The sequence below is a fragment of the Gopherus evgoodei genome, chromosome 10 (assembly GCF_007399415.2).
Source record: "Gopherus evgoodei ecotype Sinaloan lineage chromosome 10, rGopEvg1_v1.p, whole genome shotgun sequence".
In the NCBI taxonomy this organism is placed as follows: Eukaryota; Metazoa; Chordata; order Testudines; family Testudinidae; genus Gopherus; species Gopherus evgoodei.
In genome coordinates this window covers 49,927,030-49,944,092 of record NC_044331.1, presented here as the reverse complement: position 1 = coordinate 49,944,092, position 17,063 = coordinate 49,927,030, and positions in this window count along the sequence as shown.

Here is a 17,063-nt window from a genome sequence, read left to right as displayed (position 1 = left end):
AAATGGGAAAGAAGTTGTACTGTTGGAGATGTGTGTTTGCAAGAGTGTCATACTCACAAGTGACTGCCAGCTGAATTGCTGAGTCTTAGGAGAAAGCAGCACACATTAGAATATGCCACCTGTGCTTTGAGTATCACAGACATGACTTCAGGCTCTGAGGTGCAAGTGAAGGAGGGAATATTTTTCATGCACCTTTTGGCTTGTGGATGGAGGAATTAGGTTTTTTTAAGGTAGGGTGCAGGAGAGACTCTAGATTACTCATATCTCTGTACAGCCTGCTCTCATGTGCACTGTCTCCTGCAAGGTGGCATATCTTCCGACCTTCTTGCTTTCAGCAGGATTGTTCTGCATGAGGAAACCTCTCGCCTACTCTTTTTAATTCCCGTATGGCCTTTCCTTCAGCACCTGTCCCCATGCACTTGCTGTTCTCTCTCCCTCAGTCTATAGCAGAGCACTAACCACAGGGATGGGCTAGGTAATGTGACAGATCAGTTCACTTTCAGCTTCTATGATTCCATGACTACAGAATGAAATGTATTTGACTTTCATAAGTTTCACCCTGCAGCTGTGTGCGGCATAGCCCACAGCCCTTGAGAAGATGCAGACCCCAGAGGAGGGCTCTCCAGAGCACCCATAATGAACCTGCTCCAGGAGCAGATAATGGTTAGCAGAGCACTCACTATGTGTGTGAAAGTGATATCCTCTCTGGGCAGTGAACAGGGTAAGCAGCTTCTCTTCTTAGTGGGAGGGGGTGAGGTTTGTTCCTCTCTCATATTAGGAAGTTTCTGGGGCTTGGGCACTCCAAGGACCTGGGAAACCCCTAATACTGCCCTGCAGTGCCCACGCTGCATGTGAGCCCAGCTCCTGGGGTGGACGTTTCCAGCCCAGAATTAAACATGCTAACAAGTCAGCTACACAACAGTGCAACATTTAAAGGGATCACTAATATAAGGGGCAAACTAATATAGTTCAGTCACCCCTGGCTGCAGGCAAAGGGGCTTGCTCTGCACAGCTCTGAGCTCTGACCTCTACCTTAGCGGAGTGGAGCCTGCTGTCCAGTGAATGCTTGCTGCAAGTGTGGAAAAGGGATTGGGTGATCCCATTTGATTTCATCCTAAGGAGAGAAGCGCCTTGCTGAGCAAGACATTTACATTACCTCCTGGATGAAGGGGGCAGCTCCCAGTTCGTCCATCTTCTCTTCTCCATTATCATCGGAAATGGAGAGCAGATACAATGGTTAAGGGCAGGCATTACTATGCAGTGTCATCACAAGAGATAATTGCACTGGGGTTGGGAGGCGTTTTTGGAAGTGCTCCATTCCTCATTTCTTTTCGGCACTCTCTGCTTACATCCTAGTTGTCTACTCTTCTGAGCTTGTAGGGACAGCCTGGATTTTGCATCTCCAGTGACTGAGTGGGACTGAGCACTGGGCACTGATTTTAAATACCTTTAACTATAATGATCATTGCAGTAAATATTAATTTGCTTTATTTATATTCAGCTATTCTGCGCAGGTTCTCTCTCCTCCTGCTCTCCTCTTGAAGCTCCCATTGCAGCTTGTCAGCCTCATGCTGCCTCGCTGTCTAAGAAACAAACACAAATTCATCCAAATATAAGAAAATATAACTGTGAAGTCAGCCATGATCACATAGAGCATCTTGCTTCCCCCAGGTGATCGGAGAGGTACAATCCCAGCAGGCAATGTTTGTCTTCCATAAGAACTCCCCCTTGATCCCAGAGCCGCAGTGGTTAACATCTCTCTGGTGACTCTAATCCTGTTTCACTAGGGAATCTCACCTTGCAGCAGGGGATCTCCTGGAAAATTTACTGAAAGTATTTGTGGGAAGGGACTAAAGGGGCCTGACCTGTGACTTCCAGTTCCACTGCCATTTCTAGAAGCTGGCACTTCTTATAAGAAAGACCTGGGGAAATACCAGGAGGTGAGGGGCAGAAACCCCTGCAATGGCCCCCCTTGTGGAGAATCATCCCATTGGGGTGGAGAAGTAGGGTTTCCAGCAGTTCAGCCTCCAAAGTCCAGGGTCCCTTAAGATCTCAGCAGTTCCTGGAGCATCTGCAGAATGCCAGGGTCCCCAGCAGCTCTCCCTGACCAGCCCCCAGGGCTTCCCCATATGCGGCTCCCCCTGAGAACCTCTTTAAAGCAGAAATTCCCCAGCATGGGGCTATATAAGAAGTAATGGAGCCTCAGGTCATATTAACCTTCTGCTGGGTTTTCCATGAGGCTTGGGGGTGGGGAGGGTGTAATGTTACATTCCATATTCTTCATAGAAATGTTATTATATGAATATGGTATAATTAATATGTGTTTTATGCAAGAAGGGTCTTGTGAGATATCATCATTGCAAAGGTTATGATTTGCTGAATATGAATATCCTATTTGTAGGCATGTATCATTTCTGTTTCTATGTACAGAGAGACTTTGGCAAACCAGTAAAGTGCCTGCAACCACTATGGCTTATTGTTAAAGGCAGTCTAGTCAGCAAGCTGTAAATTGGCCATTCAGCAGTCTGGAGGAGCTAAGAAAGGCAGAGAGCTATGTTGACGAGGCTTTCCGGGACACTGTAGAATTGTCCCACCTCCGCTCAGACAGCCCCTGCGCTGTTGAGGAGGAAGAAAGGCCCAGGGAAGCAGAGCAGTCAATGGGAGAAGAGGGAAACCTTCCCTTAGTTGGGACCCTCCTTCCAGATGGTGCTGGGGTTGCCTCTCGCACTGAGGTTACCTCTCCAGGGGAGGGAACTCCAGTTTCTAGGAAAAGGCAGGTGTTAGTAATGGGAGATTCGATCATTAGAAACATAGATAGCTGGGTTTGTGATGACCAGGAGAACCGTATGGTGACTTGCCTGCCTGGTGCGAAGGTTGTGGATCTCTTGAGGCATCTAGACAGACTTATGTGTAGTGCTGGGAAAGAGCCGGCGGTTGTGGTACATGTAGGTACCAATGACATAGGGAAGAGTAGGAAAGATGTCCTGGAAGCCAAATTTACGCTGCTAGGGAAGAGACTGAAATCCAGGACCTCTATGGTGGCATTCTCAGAAATGCTCCCAGTTCCACGCACAGGGCCAGGTAGGCAGACAGAACTTCAGAGTCTCAATGCGTGGATGAGACGATGGTGTAGAGAGGAGGGGTTTACATTCATTAGGAACTGGGGAAACTTCTGGGATGGGGGGAGCCTATACAGGAGAGATGGGCTCCACCTAAACCAAAGTGGAACCAGACTGCTGGCACTAAACATTAAAAAGGTTGTAGAGCAGTTTTTAAAGTAGGAGATGGGGGAAAGTCGACTGCTGCAGAGGAGCATGTGGATAGGACACAGACTTCTCTTAGGGAAGAGTCTGATGATAGAGAATCTCCAGGTTACAGTCAGGAGCAGAGGACAGAAGAGGATAATGTAAGGGCCAGATCAGATGATAAACAGTCACATAAAAAAGAATCTGGCACATCAGAAAAGGGCAGACAAATAAACAGGGACAAGTTTTTAAAGTGCTTGTACACAAATGCTAGAAGTCTAAATAATAAGATGGGTGAACTAGAGTGCCTTGTGATAAAGGAGGATAGTGATATAATAGGCATCACAGAAACCTGGTGGACTGAGGGCAATCAATGGGACACAATCATTCCAGGGTACAAAATATATTGGAAGGACAGAACAGGTCATGCAGGGGGAGGAGTGGCACTATATGTGAAAGAAAATGTAGATTCAAATGAAGTAAAAATCTTAAGCGAATCCACATGTTCCATAGAATCTCTATGGATAGGAATGTTATGCTCTAATAAAAATATAACATTAGGAATATATTATCGATCACCTGACCAGGACAGTAATAGTGATGATGAAATGCTAAGGGAAATTAGAGAGGCTATCAAAATTAAGAACCCAATAATAACGGGGGATATCAATTATCCCCATATTGACTGGGAACATTTCACTTCAGGACGAAATGCAGAGATAAAATTTCTCTATACTTTAAATGACTGCTTCATGGAGCAGCTGGTACAGGAACCCACAAGGGGAGAGGCAACTCTAGATTTAATCCTGAGTGGAGCACAGGTGCTGGTCTAAGAGGTAACTGTAGCAGGACCGCTTGGAAATAGTGACCATAATACAATAGCATTCAACATCCCTGTGGTGGGAAGAACACCTCAACAGCCCAACATTGTGGCATTTAATTTCAAAAGGGAGAACTATACAAAAATGAGGGGGTTAGTTAAACAAAAGTTAAAAGGTACAGTGACCAAAGTTAAATCCCTGCAAGTTGCATGGGCCCTTTTTAAAGACACCATAATAGAGGCCCAACTTCAATGTATACCCTAAATTAAGAAGCACAGTAAAAGAACTAAAAAAGAGCCACCGTGGCTTAACAACCATGTAAAAGAAGCAGTGAGAGAGAAAAAGACTTCCTTTAAAAAGTGGAAGTCAAATCCTAGTGAGGCAAATAGAAAGGAGCACAAACACTGCCAACTTAAGTGCAAGAGTGTAATAAGAAAAGCCAAAGAGGAGTTTGAAGAACGGCTAGCCAAAAACTCCAAAGGTAATAACAAAATGTTTTTTAAGTACATCAGAAGCAGGAAGCCTGCTAAACAACCAGTGGGGCCCCTTGATGATCGAGATACAAAAGGAGCACTTAAAGACGATAAAGTAATTGCGGAGAAACTAAATGGATTCTTTGCTTCAGTCTTCACGGCTGAGGATGTTAGGGAGATTCCCAAACCTGAGCTGGCTTTTGTAGGTGACAAATCTGAGGAACTGTCACAGATTGAAGTGTCACTAGAGGAGGTTTTGGAATTAATTGATAAACTCAACATTAACAAGTCACCGGGACCAGATGGCATTCACCCAAGAGTTCTGAAAGAACTCAGATGTGAAGTTGCGGAACTATTAACTAAGGTTTGTAACCTGTCCTTTAAATCAGCTTCGGTACCCAATGACTGAAAGTTAGCTAATGTAACGCCAATATTTAAAAAGGGCTCTAGAGGTGATCCCGGCAATTACAGACCAGTAAGTCTAACGTCGGTACCGGGCAAATTAGTCGAAACAATAGTTAAAAATAAAATTGTCAGACACATAGAAAAACATAAACTGTTGAGCAATAGTCAACATGGTTTCTGTAAAGGGAAATCGTGTCTTACTAATTTATTAGAGTTCTTTGAAGGGGTCAACAAACATGTGGACAAGGGGGATCCAGTGGACATAGTGTACTTAGGTTTCCAGAAAGCCTTTGACAAGGTCCCTCACCAAAGGCTCTTACGTAAATTAAGCTGTCATGGGATAAAAGGGAAGGTCCTTTCATGGACTGAGAACTGGTTAAAAGACAGGGAACAAAGGATAGGAATTAATGGTAAATTCTCAGAATGGAGAGGGATAACTAGTGGTGTTCCCCAAGGGTCAGTGCTAGGACCAATCCTATTCAATTTATTCATAAATGATCTGGAGAAAGGGGTAAACAGTGAGGTGGCAAAGTTTGCAGATGATACTAAACTACTCAAGATAGTTAAGACCAAAGCAGATTGTGAAGAACTTCAAAAAGATCTCACAAAACTAAGTGATTGGGCAACAAAATGGCAAATGAAATTTAATGTGGATAAATGTAAAGTAATGCACACGGGGAAAAAATAACCCCAACTATACATACAATATGATGGGGGCTAATTTAGAAACAACCAGTCAGGAAAAAGATCTTGGAGTCATCATGGATAGTTCTCTGAAGATATCCACGCATTGTGCAGAGGCAGTCAAAAAAGCAAACAGGATGTTAGGAATCATTAAAAAGGGGACAGAGAATAAGACTGAGAATATATTATTGCCCTTTTATAAATCCATGGTACGCCCACATCTCGAATATTGTGTACAGATGTGGCCTCCTCACCTCAAAAAAGATATTCTAGCACTAGAAAAGGTTCAGAAAAGGGCAACTAAAATGATTAGGGGTTTGGAGAGGGTCCCATACGAGGAAAGATTAAAGAGGCTAGGACTCTTCAGCTTGGAAAAGAGGAGACTAAGGGGGGATATGATAGAGATATATAAAATCATGGGTGATGTGGAGAAAGTGGATAAGGAAAAGTTATTTACTTATTCCCATAATAGAAGAACTAGGGGTCACCAAATGAAATTAATAGGCAGCAGGTTTAAAACAAATAAAAGGAAGTTCTTCTTCACGCAGTGCACAGTCAACTTGTGGAACTCCTTATCTGAGGAGGCTGTGAAGGCTAGGACTACAACAATGTTTAAAAGGGAACTGGATAAATTCATGGTGGCTAAGTCCATAAATGGCTATTAGCCAGGATGGGTAAAGAATGGTGTCCCTAGCCTCTGTTCGTCAGAGGATGGAGATGGATGGCAGGAGAGAGATCACTTGATCATTGCCTGTTAGGTTCACTCCCTCTGGGGCACCTGGCATTGGCCACTGTTGGCAGACAGATATTGGGCTAGATGGACCTCTGGTCTGACCCGGTACGGCCGTTCTTATGTTCAGCTTGACCAAGGTGTGGGGGGAGTTTTGGGGTGCCACAGAAAGGGCAGCTTGACCCCGCATCTGTCCTGATAAGAATTGTGTTGAAGTTGCTGATACATGCATTTTAAAAGAGCAGGATATGCCCCAGGAATGTCTATTGGGGTCTCAAGGCTGCAAACTCTGGAAAAACCCACACCAGGTTAATCAAAAGGAGCCTCTTGCTTGCACATTGGAACTGCTTACTTAACAAGGTTTCTTTAAGTAAAGTATAACTTTAAGTGAAAGCACTCTTGTGTTGTCCTGTTTGTGCCAGCCATCTATCGGTCGGACGACCGTGTCTCCCCTGATTTATTTCCTGACACCACCTCACACAGAGTAAAAGTTACCAAGAGCTCTGGGTTAAAGGAACCCTGGGTAACATCTGAAGTTAGGAATATTGACAATGCGTTCGACAAAAACAAAAGCGTTTGCACCTGGGAAATGCCAACCAGACAGAATGCAATCAATCTGGATGAGCCATTAGGGAGAACAATAGGACTTTTGAAGATGCTAATCTCCCACCTTCCTGAGAAGCTTCCTGGGATGCTATAGACAACCTTTGGCTCATGGCTGCTTTGACAGGTCATGTGATTTTCAGGGTCATGTGATTAAGTCACCAGGTGCTGGATTCCATGATAGAATACCAGTATTTTTCCACAGAGGGTGGGGGAGGGAACCACACTGGCAAATGAAGGGCTGGAAAAGGTGTCTGGCCTGTGAAAAAAATGCCTAAAACAACATTTAGGGTGAGAAATTACTACTTGTAGCCAGTTTCTTTAGTGCATTAAGCTTACTTTGCATGTTTGTTTTATTTGCTCAGTAATCTGCTTTGATCTGTTTGCTATCCTTTAGAATCACTTAAAATCTATCCTTTGTAGTTAATGAGTTTGTTTTTGTGTTCTCTAAAACCAGTTGGTGGAATTCATAACTGGGGGGCAAAAAGCTGTGCAGATCTTCCTCTACATCGAAGGAGGAAGCAAATTTCAGTGAGCTTACGCTGTATCTCTGTGCAGCACAAGACGATACAATTTTGGGTTTGCACTCCAGAGGGGGTGGGCACTTGAGTGCTGGGCAATTCCCTAGCTGAGTCTTCCCAGGCAGAGCTGATCTCAGTGTCTGTCTGTCTCTGCAGCTGGGTGTGTCCCTACCTGTGTGTAATAGAGGAGGCTTGAGGGCCTGGCTCAGCAGGGCAGTATAAGGGAGCCCAGACTGGTGGAACAGGCGGGCTCAGTGATACCCGCTACATCAGGTGGCACCCTTGGGCGGGGGGGGGGAACCCATCGGAGAAGGAAATTATGGGCAGCCCCACAATGCAGCCCCTAGCCTGTCCTCCATAACTGCATAACCCCAGCCTCCCAGAGGGGCTGTGTGGAGCCTGGGGCAGGGAGGGTGGTGCTGATCACACGGGTAATAATCCACTATCAGACAGTCTGTCCCAGAGACTGTGGTGCAGATACAGGCAAGAAAAAAAAATAAAAAATCTTGTTTATATTGGGTTACAGAGCTCTGCACCCACAGTGATTCCGATCATCTTACTCTGAGACCCCACACAACTCATTTCACACAGGCCATCAAACCAGCTATGAGATGGTAATGATGTCCAGTCACTACCAGCCTGGTCTGGATTTGAATTGGCAACCCAGTGATAAAAGGCTCCTGAGCCCATTGCTAGTTCCATGATGGTTCCAGTCCCTGTGCCAGTTAGTACCTTAAAAGGAAAGAAATACTCTTCAAGACCAAAGATTTGTGTAAGGGCACAGATTTATTTCATTCATTGCAATTAACATTCTAGCAGCATTAGGAGTTTTTTGGAGATCTGCACTTCCAGATCTTAGCCAGCATCTGAAACTGACAAGTGAGTGTTCATACACTTGTAGGATTGCTGTCATTCTGCAAGGGTAGAGGAGACTGAGGGAGTCGTAACTGTTTGCTAGAAGCTGGGAATGGGCCACAAGGAATGGATCACTTGATGATTACCTGTTCTGTTCATTACCTCTGGGACATCTGGCTTTGGCCACTGTCACAACAGGAGACAGGATACTGGGTTAGATGGACCTTTGGTCTGACCCCATATGGCCAATCTTATGTTCTCTTATGACATTGAGGAGATCCCTGGAGGGCACAGATGAGTCCAGTGTAACTGATCTTTCCATCTGCACTGCCTCTGATTGTGCCTAACAGGCTGGGCCTCAAAACATGATCCCTTCTAAATGACTGAGGTCCAATGCTGCACTCATTGAGGTCAGTGACAAATTCCCCTTTATTTCAATGGGAGCTGGCCCCAGCCTTAAATAAATACTCAGCCAAGTAAGTTCCCCAAGACTTGTTCTGAGATGGTGAAGCAAACCACCTCTTAAAGAGGTCTCTCCCCGGAAAACACCCATCACAGACACACTCCCATGGCTAACCTCAGCAGCAGAGACACAACCTCCTTGAGTTTCCACTTTACCTGCCCGTGCAAAGGAATATTCTCTCTCAGCGACAAACTGAAACCTTTAAAATCATATACAGTACCACAGTCCTCAGATCCCTCAGGGTGAAACAAGTTCCTCCCCAAAGTGAAACAAGATTACAACACAGCAGCTTGTCAATCCTATTCCAAGGTCGCCATTCCCAAGTTACCCACCCAGGAGTCATGAACCCCTCAGTCATTGTTCCTTTAGCCCCTGTTCCAGGGCCCCCTCTCCATGCCCATCTACCTGAGTCTTCTCCTGCTGCCCTAAGTCAACTCTCTTCACATCTTCTCACCCTACCTCTGCTCAGGGGAACCTCCCTCCAGAAACAACTCCTGGCTTCTGGGACAAGCTTACACTGATCAGGAAGAACCAGCAGTTCTTCCTCTCATTCCGTAGGGGCCACTGCAGAAGCCTGTCTGCAATTCAGCAGGGTTCCCCAGCTCTAGCCAGTCCTCCCTATAGCCTTCCTCAGAACTCAGCATCCACAGCTCACAGTAACTACCTCCTTCAGATCTTTCCTTCAGGCAACTCTCTGCTGCTCCCTCTGCCTCTCCCATTCTCAGACAGCTCTGCTCTGCCCCATTCTGCCTCTCACGCCTTTAGGTCTTCCTCTTTCTACAGCCCAACGGCCTTCTCTTAAGTGCTAGTGGGTGGCAGATGACCAGTCACACGTGCACTGGACCCCACTCCCTCTTAAAGGGGCCAGTCACCCTGTGACAGAGCTGTAACAGGAAAGATTAAAAGGGAAAATAGTTTTACTCACCTGCCACATCTGTCTTCTGTGCATCCTGAACAAACACAGGGCCCTGATAAGCACCACAGAAAGAATTCACAAAAAATAGCCTCTTAGTTTCATTTTATCAATTTGAAAAAATGTGATGTAAGCTGACAGCTGCTGGGTTGACACCCTGCAGAGGAAACCCTCTGTTCAGCCACAGAACAAGGACAGCTGCACTGTGCAAGTTTCCTCAATGCTGCCTCACCAACGGACTTCAATTCTGACTGGAAAGATCCCCTCCAAGAGGGGAGGGGTCACTTCAGAGTCCTGCACTTAAGACAGAATAATACCATGGACTGCTACAAACTGGGGACCGACTGGCTAAGCAGCAGTTCTGCAGAAAAGGACCTGGGGATTACAGTGAATGAGAAACTGAATATGAGTCCGCAGTGTGCCTTTGTTGCCAAGAAGGCGAACGGCATATTGGGCTGCATTAGTAGGAGCATTGCCAGCAGATCGAGGGAAGTGATTATTCCCTTCTATTCAGCACTGGTAAGGCCACATCCGGAGTATTGCGTCCAGTTTTGGGCCCCCCACTACAGAAAGGATATGGACAAATTGGAGAGAGTCCAACAAAAGGCAATGAAAATGAGCAGGGGGCTGGGGCACATGACTTACGAGGAGAGGCTGAGGGAACTGGGCTTGTTTACTCTGCAGAAGAGAAGAGTGAGAGGGGATTTGACAGCAGCCTTCAACTACCTGAAGTGGGGTTCCAATGAGGATGGAGCTCGGCTGTTCTCAGTGGTGGCAGATGACAGAACAAGGAGCAATGGTCTCAAGTTGCAGTGCGGGAGGTCTAGGTTGGATATTAGGAAACACTATTTCACTAGGAGGGTGCTGAAGCACTGGAATGGGTTACCTAGGGAGACGATGGAATCTCCATTCTTAGAGGTTTTTAAGGCCCGGCTTGACAAAGTCCTGGCTGGGATGATTTAGTTGGTGCTGGTCCTGCTTTGAGCAGGGGGTTGGACTAGATGACCTCCTGAGGTTTCTTCCAACCCCAATATTCTATGATTCAATTTCCATGGCCCAGTCAGGCCTTGACCTCACTGTTGAGCTGGCCAACAAGGGGGCTGTTTATTGCTCACCATGACAATGGGAAGAGCTATGCAGAGGGGGACATTTATGAATCTCAGGGTTGTGGCAGGCAGGTTGAGGACTTTACCTGGGGGAGCTGAACACTCTCGCAGCGATCTCCATTGCCTTTTTCCTTGTTAAAAGAGGAGATGTGAAACTTGTGTAATAGTAGTAATGTGCATGGTTAGTTTTTGGCACCAGTGTCCGAAGGGCAAAAATAGAGAAATTGCTATGAAACAGGGCAATTCATCCTGGTTAGTCCAATAGCAGGCACCTCGCAGAAACCAAGCATCACCCTTCAACATACTACAGGCAATTGGCAAAATGAGATGCTATGGTTGTCTCTATGCTGCACTCACAGACACCAAGAACTTCACAGTGACAGCTGGGAGAGAATCCAGGTTTTCCTGCTCTGAAAGCACTGGCCTCTCCCACATGTGCTAAAGCAGCCTGGGGTCAGCAATGGGTGCCACTGGCTTTGCTGCAAGTGAGGCAAGGCCAAACCAGAATCAGGACCGGGTCAGCTGCACTTTTTGGAGTGCAGACAAGCTTTGTGAGCCAGTCAGTATCTGGTGGACCTGGTTACAGGTGATGCATCCCATTGATCAATGTGTTTCCATCTCCTGTAAACACCTGTGAGTCTGGATTTCTGTTTGAGAGCTGGGGTGGGGGGAGGCTCTGACAGATACCATCTATTTCACTGACGGTCATGTCTGTGGTGCATTTCCTTCCTTTGTACAGCTGTCTCTGCTCCTTTGCAAAGTGAGAAACAGCACACATAGACCCTGTGGGCAGGAGTCCAGGACCAACAGCATCCAATGAAGGGCAGCAGGGCCTAGGTGTCCCACCCAACCTTGCGACATAGCCAAGAGAAATAGAGGTGTTTCCCAAAGCCAAAATCGGATCTGAATCCTAGGCCTGGAAAACCCAAAGTTGGAGAGAAACGAAGATGATGGCCCTGATCTAGTGAGGTTCTTAAGGACGACTTTTGCCGTCAATGTTCAAGTTAGGCACATGCTTAACACACACATATTCTGGAGTGAGGAAATGCCTCTATTTCTGGTGGACATGTCCCAGGAAGTGGGGGCGGGCACCAGGACCCTGGTTCTCTTCATTTGGGGATTGTTGATCCTGGGCTTCTACCCACAGAATTCTTGGGTTTGACTTTCAAGGGGTAAATGATTTTCCATCTAGGTTTTCAAATAGCTCCCTGGCATCAGTGCTGCATTTTTCTCCTTCCAGCTACCACTGCGGATGAGGTTTGTGCTTCTCTTCCCAGCATGTACACCTGAGAGCTGTTCCTGCTGGTCCTCCTCACTTACCCACTTGTAATGGGGCTAGTAGTGAAAGTTCGGACAATAAGTTGAAGGTTAAAATCTCGCTCAGGTACCACAGTCATGAGTACAGTATATGTGCTTAGGTAAACAGATGTTTGTTATTATTTAGTCAGGACCTTCTGCATTTGTCCCCTTCAATGCCAAGTCTAACAGCTTCTTTAACCTGAAACCTGGTGCTCATTGGACCTTGTCCTTGAATCTCTGGCTGAATGTTCTTTACTCTTCTTACCCTTTGTGATCCCATCCCCTCTGCCACGCGTGCTGGGAACCCCATGCCCTGGTGACTCTTCCCCTTCTTACGGTATTGTGTAAAGACCAAGTGATGCTTTGGCCAACAGCGACTGTGATCGTCCCCTGAACAGGTCCATGACCTTGCTGATTCCCCTACTTCAGCCCACAAGAATCACCTGTGGTGGTTTTGCTGCACAGGCTCATGGTGCATGGAGTGCTCTGCCTAGGATCAGGTCATTCCAGGAATCACTCCTGCGGTCTGAGTGTGTGATACCCACATACGGGTTACTTTGGAAAAGCCAGTCCTGAGATGTTGCTAGGCAACTGTTTCCTGTCCTGATCAGTGACAGTTTTTATCAACTGGCATGGATGAAAGCTGAGATCTGATTGGCAGAGACTGAGCGATCGTGTGATTATTTTACAAGGAAAGCACATAGGCATTATAAAGCAGCTTCACCCACTAGATCCCTACGCTGCAGCCCAACTGGCTGCTAGTGTGCAGTTTTAAATATTCACATTAAGAACATCCCCGTGACTCACCAAGCAGAGCAAAGCGTCTGTTTCAGACATTCCGGTAATGGAGGGAGGGGTAATACCGATCACAGAAACAAGCCCAGATCCCAGGCTGTGTTGCGGACCCTTTACATTGCCAGAAACCAGCCAGATTTTCTCCCAGGGAAATAGCCCTGGTGTAAGAGCCTTTGGGACTAACAGGTGGGCCAGTGCTACCTGCCAACATGCCACCTCTCTGGGCACATCCCGGCACTGGAGGTCATGTGTCAAGGAAGGAGTGAGGTGTGGCCAGTTTGCTCTGCAGGCTGCTGTTTAAGGCTGTTGGATGGTCCCACAAGGCCCATTGTAGCCGGAGAGTGAGTGATGAGAATCTATCTGTGGTAGTGCTGAATGGCACAAGGGTAAAGATCAGGCAGGAAAGAGCCACTTCACAGCAGTGTCTGTTATTGCACAAAACTAATCCAAGAGTCATTTTAGAAAACTGACAGTGCAGCCCAGCCATGTGGTTCTGAAAAGAGACCCCCCAGCTCCTGGAGAAAATACCAGTCAAAGCTAAGTGCCAGGACTAGGTAGGAAATCTAACACTGTTGGTATCAAGAGGCAAAGAGGACAAATTGAGAAGCTCAGTTTAGACTCATTAGGGATTAACTGGGCCACTGACTCAGTAGAGCAGGAATAGTCATTTATTTTTTGTCAAGGTCCAAATTTCTTGGTTACAGTATAGTCAAGATCCAGACTGCAGAGAAAATAATAATGATGGTAAGTAAATAAAAAGATGTCAGGGTCCGTTCAAAAGCATCTGGTAGTCCAGATTTGGCCAGTGGTCCACCTATTGACTACCTCTGTATGTTGAGGAACTCAAATATGCCACTGTTCAAATCAGGGTGGAGTTTGGTTAAAGGGATTGATTAAAACCATGTGGCCAATTCTTCACTGCCCTGCATCTTGTGGACTCATTTCTACCTGTCAAATTATTAATTGTAATTAATTAATGTTAATATATTTATTTGTATTATCATAGCACCTCCGAGTCCTAATCATGGACCAGGCCCCCATTATGCTAAGTGCTGTACAAACACAAAATAAAAAGCTGGTCCCTGCTCCAAGGAGCTTTCAATCTAAGGCATAAGACAAGAGACAGCAGTTGGATACAGACTGGCCCATTGTTCCTTGTGACTTGGGTTGGTCTATGATCAGCTGTGGTCTCTGCACAACAGCAGCCTGTCGTCAAGTTTTGTGCAGGTTTCGGGGCAAAGGAGAGTTCTAAGGAGGGTTTTGATGGAGGATAATGAGTTAGTTTTGCAGATGTTTAGGGGAGTTTTTCCCAAGTGTGAGGCGCAATCTGGGAAAAAGCACAAAGGTGTTTGTCTGCAAATTTAACAAGTAGCAGATGAGATTAACCAGAGATAAGGTGCAGAGGGAGAAGGAGAAGGAAAAGGGACCAACAAAGCCCTGTGGAACCCACATAGAAAGCTGGAGAGGGGATGAGACAGAGCCTCCAAAGAACATGCTGAAGGAACAAGGAGGGGACAGAGCCGTGGAAGACACAGGAGGACAAAATTTCAAGAAGGAAAGCATGGCCATCTGTGTTGAAGGCAGCTGGCAGGTCAAGGAGGATGAGGATGGAATGCTGGTTCTGAGCTTCCACTATGAAGAGGTGTCAGTGGAGCACTGGGGGCAGAGCCAGATTGGAGAAGATCAAGAACAGAACTGGAGGAAAAGGACTTCAGACAGTGGTTATAAAGAGTGCATTCAATAAGCTTAGAGATGAAAGGAAGAAGCAGCGGTAGTTAGAGAGGCAAGTGGAGTTAGGGTTGCCAATTTTGGTTGGCTGTATTCCTGGAGGTTTCATCACATGACATAATCTTTCATTAAAGATTAATCTTTAATTCCTGGAGACTCCAAGACTGCCCTGGAAGGTTGGCAAACCTAAGTGGAGTCCAGGATTTTGTTTGGTTACTTTTAAGATGGGCAAGACTTAAGTAAGCATGCTTGTACTGCAAGAAGAGAGAGCCAGATGAGAGTGAGAGGTTAAGGAGAAAAGTAGAAGGAATGAGTGGGTATGGGAGATCAAGAGATGAGATGAGGTCATTGAGATAAGTGGAGGGTCTAGTGCAGGAAAGCAGATGAGAAACTTCTGTCTATGAGAAGGAGGAGAGAGTTGAAGGAAGGGAAAAGGAAGGCAAGCTGAGTGGTAGGGGAAGGTCATCTAAATGTATTAAGTGTTCTGGGAAGAAATGAATGAGCTTCTGTGCAGAGAGCAGTGCAGGCAGGAGGAGGGGAGGGGAGGGATTGTATGAGCCAAAGTGGAAGTAAGATGGTCCCACTGGTGTAAGTGGAGACTTCTGATTTGGTAGCATTTTACACAGGTGTAAGTGACAACACAAGATGCACGATGGTGGAGAGTCAGGGTGAAGCAAGCCAGTAACTTATGCAGAGGGAGATCGTGTGAATCAGCAACTCAAAGAACCATTACATAAACAGGTGTCTTCCCTTAGTGCACAAAGTGTGACCCTCACCTACTGTGCATATATCTAAAATGGAGAATGAATTTGTGTCTAAGGTGGCAATTAATCTTTGCTTAGACACAGATCAATGCTCCAAGTCTAAAACACAAGATTTATTTTCAGTAAACAGGCAGGAGAAAAGAAGGTCACCAAATTAGCACTGAGACAAAGCTAACCAGCAGGCAGTGCTAGAGAGTAAATCTTTGTCACTAACAGATTATCCTGTGATGTTGCTTGTTCACCTGCAATTTTTCTATGTACCATGGATTAGATATTTTATGGACTCAAATGGGTTCTAAGTTATATGGAGGTCAGTGGCTCTATGAAGACAGTGGGCATGAATCTGCTCTCCGTTTCGGAGGAGTTACATTGGTGTAAATCAGAGAAGAATAAGGCCCCATGTATTTGCAGAATAGCAGTGCTGACGAATAGCGTAGTTGTCTTAAACAGCATTTATCTCTTGATCTGTTGTCTCTTGTTATATACTAAGATTGTAAGATACCTGGGGCAGAGCTTGTCTTCATTACACATGCACCCACCACCCTGAATAATGGCAGCCTGTCTCTTACTGGGGTCTCTAGGAAGTACTACAACACAAGCTATTATTATTGTTTTTTGGAATCTAAAAGGGCACAAAAAAGAACTTGAACAACGTGCAATGTAAAACCTGGACAATAATAAAACTCTTGGCTCAATGAGTTCCTAAAGGACTTTTACAAGCCAATCTAAGAGGACGTAGCATCAAAATTACTGAATGTATAAATAAATTTATAAATAAACTCTAGAATGCTTCCAGATAACATGTATAATGCTACAATACTAACATTAAACCTTGCAGAGACAAACTGAACTGTGGCAATTCATAGATTAATAGAGTGTAAGGCCAGACTGGACCATTAGATCATCTAAATCTGATCTCCTGTGTATCATAGGCTGTTAAATACCAGGCAGTTACCCCTGTATGGAACCCAATAACCTGTGTTTCACTACAGTAGAACTTTCAGGAAGGCAGCCAGGCTTGATTTGAGGACCTCAAAGAATAGACAATCCACCACTTCCCTGGTTGTTTGTTCCAATGGTTAATCCCCCTCACTACTAGACACAAGTGCCTTATATCTAATTTTAAATTGGGCTGGCTTTCGCTTCTAGCCACTGGATCTTGTTGTGCCTTTCTACCTACTATTTTCTTGCTGTGGAGATATTTACATGCCACAATCAAGTCACTTCTCATTTCATCTTCTTTTTGATAAACTAAACAGATTAGGCTCTTTAAAAATCTCACTGCAGGGCAATTTCTTCAGCCCTCCAATAATTTTTGCTTCTTCTTTCTGCACTCTCTCAAATTGATGGTGGGATGGAAATTGTTGAAATCCTGGTGGAATTCCTCAAGGGCTTCTTTTCCATGGGTCCAGATGATGATGTCACCGATGTAGCGCAAGTAGAGTAGGGGACAAGAGCTAAGGAAGCATTGTTCTAAATCAGCCATAAAAATGTTGGCATACTGTAGGGCCATGAGGGTACCCATAGCAGTGTCACTGGCTTTACCCGTGTCTCTGCTTTACCTGTGCATTTTAACTGCATGTGTACATCTACATGAAGAACTCTATTTATTTTTCTACAGGTGTGAGATCTGCAAGTACCTACACATACTGATTTTT